General features: G+C 32.1%; 1 pseudogene; it reads right to left on the reverse strand.

Annotated features, from left to right (window-relative positions):
- Nucleotides 1–3720: 3720 nt before the first annotated feature.
- On the reverse strand, nt 3721–5742 carry LOC107897531 (scarecrow-like protein 15; annotated as a pseudogene).
- Nucleotides 5743–7345: the final 1603 nt, after the last annotated feature.

Genomic DNA, 7345 nt, shown 5'->3' on the forward strand with positions numbered 1-7345 from the left:
TGACTTGTAACTCTAACTCCATTAGGAATTTAAATAGTAGTATAGATTTTACAAATTAAGCAACAAAGTAAAAGAAAAAAAAGAGTTGTATGGCTTGCAAAATTTATTGACTAGAACTTGCCCAAAACATCTTTAATTACATTGATGCTTTTTTGTATAGCGGATCGTTAGAACAAAACAACCAATCAGGATCTCAGGATGCAAAGCCTGTACATCTCTACGTAGAGCATCCATCTCGTTCTGCCACGGTTTTTCATGTATCCCAAGGCTTTTTTCATGCATGATGGTATTATCATGGAGATCAGAATTATCCAAGTCTACCTTTCTCCTCAACTCTTCATTCTGCCTTAATAACTCTTGCTGAAATATTTCCTGTTGCTCAAACCTAACATTTTGCAAAGTCATCTGCTCCCTCATCAATCTCATTTGCTCTTAAAGAGCAAAAAATTGTTGTGGGGATGCCTCTTGATTGAAGAAGAGTGATAATCACTGGCCAGAAGGGATATTCAAGTCAAAAGAATTTGAGGATCTTATATGACCGAATTACCCAAATTTTTTGGCCAATCGGCAAACAAACCAACAAATAAATCTGTTTCACTGGGCTGATTACCAACACCATAAACTCCAGGTTGTCTTGTCAAAAAATTAATGGGAAAATTCTCATTGGGGTGAACCATTTTGATTTTTTGCAAACTGAAGATTTGAATATCGTAAATTCTCCCTCTCACCGCACCAAATTGTTGAGTGTTTTTCTCTGTCTCTCTTGAATGGTGAAGCTTCTTTATTTATATGATATGAGTACTATTCATTGATATGACATACTAGGTAGGTTCCATGCTTGTCAGCACGCATCCTACTCTAGACTTAACACGTGTTTATGCGCTCCTATGCCTAATCTCATGTGTAACTTCGTAAGAGAATGTAGGTACCCATCTTATGAGCTTGATGCGTGAGCACGATAAAATTCGACACATGCCCATTCGAGTTTTGGGCCTATGATGGTAAGTATCATAACAAATATAGAACTCTGAGGTTGCTTAACTCAAAAGAGGCCTCGTGCTAATCATTTTAGGTCTATAATGGAATCTAATATTAGTGGCAAATGTAAAGAGAATGATAAAGAAAAGTATAGGGTCCTAGTACCAATTCCATTTACAAAGATTGTATTCCTTCCATCATACAGTAATTTTTACAATTAAAATAATGTGCAAATAGTAACATTGTTACTTTGTCAATTAATTAAAGCATCAAGAACAAATGGTATATGTTCTAAACCCTAAACTATTCTTACAATATCTATGCATAGATAAAACCATTAAAACAATGTTCCTAAAAGGCTAAAACATTTTTACTATGTATAAACACATACTACATCCATACATATGTTAAACCATTAAAACCATGCATATTCGACACATAATGTAACCATTAACACAAACCTAAAATAGAAATTAGTACAAGGATATAGTATAAAGGTTAGGGTTAACAAACAATTGGTTTAGTGTATGCATGTGCTGATAGACGCATAGTATAACCATAAATAGTCCTACAAAAATACTATAACCATTAACACAACCTAAAATCACATTCTTAACCATTCATATTAAGCATAATATAACCATGAATAAACCATTAAGATAAGGTTACTGATCGATGAAAGGTTGTTGGAGAAATGAAAAATGGTTTTATGGTATAGTGGAACTTTAAAAACTTTTCATAAAACTAATTATTTGGTTGTGATATCTATAGCAATAAATCTCATCAAATCTAATAGTTATACTTCCGAGCTAGGGAGTCTTGCTAAATCTTGGATCTAGTATCTACATCCTTCTTACTTTCGACCGAATAATCTTCTCCACTATTTTTGAACTATCGGATGCTAAAAGAGCGAGCTCTTAGAATGAAAACCAAAACTTTCTAGTGGGGAAGTTAAACTTTCTCTCAAATCTAAATTATAATTACTAAGAAGATTGCATTTATAATCTCACAAATATGAATCTCCATTATGTAAACTAACATGATTTTTGTGTGAATATTATGTGAAAATAGCATGCTAACATTACATTACACATGTGATAATATGTTTGTCGCATAAAATTTTAAAAATTATAGAATTTAACTTAACGAATTTAATTACTATCATTTAGGTTGCGATTGAAATTTCAAAATTCGAAAGAGATTGAGACCAAAAAATACCAAATTAATTTATAAGGACTAAATTCACAACTAACGCTTAATACATGGACTAATAAAAAAAAATTGACCTTGAGAATATTCCGAGTGCTCCAAAACTATTCATTGCTTGGGGTAATCAACCATTACCGCTTGAAATTTTACCTTTTTTAAATTACAAGTATATATAATTATAAATAACACATATCCAAATAAATTATAATCGAATCCATCAGTGATGATTTAGCAAAGTGATATCTGACTATAATGTGAAAACTCATATAAGGTTAGGAGAAAATTTCCCTTTTATTTTCCTTTAAAATTGTAAGAATATTTATATGGTAGATTTGTAGGACAATCTTCTTGTTATCATTTTATCAAAGATGATTCTATAATGATCTTGTGAAATAAGAATTCCTATGTTTCACAGTTTTCTAAATATAAATAATTATAACTAAGGTGTTCTGGATAACTCTTACAAAATGAGATTGAATAAATCTATTTTAAATTTTTAATTAGAATAAATTATTATATTATGTAGTGCATCCAATTATTTTATGTTATATTAGTTAAATGTGAGCAAAATTTGATTCGATTTGAAAATTTTGATAAAAAATTTAAATTTTGAATTAAATAGTTCGAGTTATTTGAGTTAATTGAATTATTCAGATCAACTTGAATAAAAAAATTAAGTTTTTGGTTTAACTCGAATATGAATTACATAATTTGAGTTATTTGAAAATCCGAATAAAAAAAGGTAAAACTATGTCGTTTTGATAAATGTCTACTATTTCTAAAGTTAAAAGTCAAAACTATTAAGTTAAAAGGCAAAACTACGTCATTTTGATAAATGTTTACCCATTAAGTTAAAAGTCAAAACCATTATATTGTTATGTAGTTATATAATCTTGTACTTTGTCTACTAGTTAAATAATCGGTTCATGTAAAAGCAACATTTAATAAAAATAATAAGATTCGTTAACTCGACTCGAAATTTTTTGACTCGATTCGATTCGAAAAAAAATTTGAACTGAATTCGGCTGCTAGAATAAGATTCATCAACTTGAGAAACTTAAAATTTTTTTACTCTATTCAACTCAACTGATCGAATATTCACCCTAATATTAGCCCTTAGTTTTATCTATGTTTCTTTTTATTATTCTTGTTATTTAGCCCTTTCAAGCATTTTATAAAACAAGTAATTAATTAAAATATTTTCATAAAATGGAATTTTTAAAATTTTATTTGTTAAATATTATTGAAAACATTTATCAAATAATTATTAATGTAAATAAGTATTAAATAAATAATGACTAAAAATGTTATGATATGTATTATTCTATTAAAATTATAGTATTAAATAAATAATATCTTTAATATTAATATTATATAAATTATATTCTTATCCGTTTGAATTCACAAATATATTCAATTACTAATTTCATCATTACTATTATTTTTAATCTCACCCCAATATCTAAAGGAAGACTACAGAGCTTTTCCAGCCTTTTCATAGTAACAACAAATATGAAAACAGAAAAAAGTTTTAAAGGGAAAAATGTAATTTTATTATTATATCAAAATTATATTATAATTTCTGAAAAAAAATTAAAGTAATTTTGCCACGATACCTCGAAAATAGTAAAACATAAAAAAGATCCCAAACACCGTAAAAAGTTAATATACACACTTATCCGTTAACAGTTAACACCTCCAAACTGACGTGGCACTCAGGGCAGTTTTGTGCCAGCAAAGCACCAACTCGGCTTGTCTTTTCGCCACGTGGAATCCACGAACCTGCACCTTCTGTAACAAACTCTCAGCTTGAAAATCCGCCAGCTGACTCAAACGCACCGCCCTCATTCCCGCCTCACAAAACACCTCCCTCCAGGCCGGCGCCGCCGTCCTAGCCGCCGCTTCCACCGCCGAAAATATCCTCGGCCTCAATAACAATGTCTCTATCTTCCTCACCCATTCCCCTCCCGCAGCGTCCAATGACTCAAACATCATGGCGTAAAACTCCAAACAATTCACGAAATTCTTCCGGAACGACGTCGTCGTCCCTGACTCCATCCACACCTCACTATCTACAAAAACGACGACGCTTGGACTAATCCTCCTAAGATCACTCACAAAGGCCGTTACCTGTAAACCCAGACATCGGAATATTGACGGAGATAGAAGGATTGCCGTTTTTTCTCCGTTAATGAACTTAAAAGCTTTAAAAGACATGGTCTCGAATGTTGGGAGCAGAACAAACTCAATCTGAAACCTTAATCTAAGTGCTTGAGCAAACTGGTTAAGGTTGTCTTCAATAAGCCTTGTCTCAAAGCCATATTCTTCGGGAACCACGGCTGTTATTCGAATGAACTTGCGAGAATGATCGTTTCTTTCAGCCATTTCTCTCATTAAAGAAGCGTATTGGCCTCCAAATCCAATATCAAAATCGATGATGTGAATCAACGGTGCTGATCCATCCAGTGCTTCCAGGAGAGCTTGATTGGTGGTGAAGTGGTTGAACATGGGGATAGGGTTAATCCCAGAGAAGGACTTGTAGGCTTCGATAGTTTGAACGATTTCACTCCATGAAGATAAACGAACCGGATTCGGCCATGTTGACCCGGTGAATAGAGACTGGAGAGCTTCTTTGAAGTAAAAAGAGGCCCTTTGTAACGGTTTCCCCGAGGGAGATCGTAGCCGTTGGTGGAGCCGGTCCAATATCACTTGCGCGAGTTGCAAGTCGTGGGTGTCGAAACAATTCGCAGCTCTTATCAGCTCTTCTAGAAAATCAAAGCCCAAGTTGAAGTTGCCGACGTTATGAAAATTACAAGTATTAGAAACATCAAAGTAATTATTATGAGATGGGTTTTGATTAAGACCCGAGTAAGATTCGTAAAGATTGAAATCAGAATGGAGGGGTGATGAGTCAACTCGCAGGACGTTAACTCGGGGACGTTTTGGATGTGATTGTCGAGTCTAGGGTTGATGACCTGAGGAGGAATAGTTTTGGTAGCAGGCACAGATTCATCATCTAATCCGAAGTCTTTCAGGATGGCATCCCAATCCATGTTTCGCAGCACATGCTCGTCCCACTCAAGACCCGCCTGCTGCTGATGAGGACCCGATACTGAGAAACAATTAGAATTATCGGCAGGATTCAAAACCGGATTTTCTGTTACCGCCGAACTTGGGCTTCGACGGAGATCAAGTTCCAATGTTGGCTCGCATGAGCTCGCTGGAACACTACTGTTAAGGAAAGTGATGTTCCCGGCTGTGATAGTAATATTGTTATTGTTGATGTCAGGCTTTGGGATCGGGTAATGGTTGGCTTGTGGGGAACAAACAGGGACTCTCATCCCTTTCACAGAAATAAAAAGAAGAAGAAGCAAAAGAGTTGTGCCTTTGATTTCTTAGCTTTTCTGCTTTGGGGGTTAAAATTTTAGGGTTTGAAGGGAGTGGGGCGAACTGGGGTTTTTTTTAAAGGTTTACTTTGCATTGAAGATGAGGGGGTCAATGGGGAGGTTTTATGGGGGTAAAGGGCATGACATCGATGAAGATGACGATTGACATTATATGTACATGTTCGACACAACACAAGTCAGAGCTGTCTTTTATCAACTTTGAAACTTCAACCTCAAGCTTTTGCTTTGTTTAGTTTGTTTTTATTATTGTAGGATTCTCACTTTTTTTTTCCTCTTTTAATTCGTTAAAGTTCCAACATTGATCCAACATACACAGACGGATAGAAGGTGACATCAATTATTGACTACCAATTATTTATATAAAGATTTGTATTTCACATAAGAATACTGCTTTTACTTTTGAAAATTAAGTTTAAACTCGAAATTTTGTGACAAATTAATTAGTGTTTATAGACCATAAATGAACATGATTCCAAATATATATAATTAATGTATTTACCTTTAAATTTAATCAAAACAATGCATTAAATATTGAACTTTTCCCCCTTTTATATAAAAAAAACTTTTCACAACATGTTTGTACTTTTAATATTTTATAGTTTTTCACGCAAGTTAGTACTTTTGATATTCTTGACATACTCGTGTTTATTTGTGTCTAAATTAATTGTGCGTCATGTCATATTTTTTATTATTTTGGTTTTCTATAGCATGTGTTTGTATAGTTATCAATAACTATCCTTAATTGTGCCTACTAACTGTTAACCAAACCAAACCTTAGGCTAAATTAAATAAATTCTGGTTGGTCCTAAGCAAAGAATTGCATATTTGTACTGTAGTGGATGAAAAATATGTGGAAAAGGAAGTTGAGAGGAACCCATATTTTAAAATAGACATTCGACCAAACCATAGCCACAAAGAGAAAAATTAAAAGATGGTCACAACTCTAATATGCCCCATGACAAATTGGATTTCATCTCAAATTTATAATTAATCGATGTCGTTTTTTGCAATTAAGATTGATTGAAATGAATTTTAAAGCCATCATACTCTGAAATCCAACAAAGGTAAACAACTACAATAATTTTATAATGTACATATATATGGAAAATATAAATTTCTTAGATTTATATTTACAATAGGTTTAACTCTCTTTCACTTGATTCACCAATATCATAAAAGGGGATCATTTTACAACTTCACAAGTTCAGAAGTCCAAATATTCATCTGGGGAGAAGATTTTGAAAACTAAAAGTTTTCTCCAAAATCCCAATAAATCTCCAAAGAACTCCAAGAAATTTTAAAAATTTCCGAAAAATATTTGAAAAAGAAATCCTAAAAAATATCAATTTTTTTTATTTTGTTCAACCGAGAAAAGGTGGTCAAAACTAGTTTCTAAAGAAAGTCACCATTTGATCTTGTTCAACTGAAGGAATGAGGTCAAAATTCATTTCAAGATAAAGTATTATCTATATATGTTAACAACCTAATAGTTGAATTTATGAATATAATTGTACTTTTCAAACATGTAAAATTTCGAACTAATTCAATATATTTATAAGACTAATCTAAAATATTATCTATATTAATGTATAATTTAACAAATAATTTTTTTACATAAAATAAATAGTTTAAAAAGTTACTTTAAATTTGATATACATAATCTAGGATCATTAAGTTCAACAATTAAATTATTAAAATATATTAAAGTTTTAATAATATAAAAAATTATGAAAGGATATAATTTTTTTTAA

Source organism: Gossypium hirsutum, chromosome A10 (genome assembly GCF_007990345.1).
Source record: "Gossypium hirsutum isolate 1008001.06 chromosome A10, Gossypium_hirsutum_v2.1, whole genome shotgun sequence".
Classification (NCBI taxonomy): Eukaryota; Viridiplantae; Streptophyta; class Magnoliopsida; order Malvales; family Malvaceae; genus Gossypium; species Gossypium hirsutum.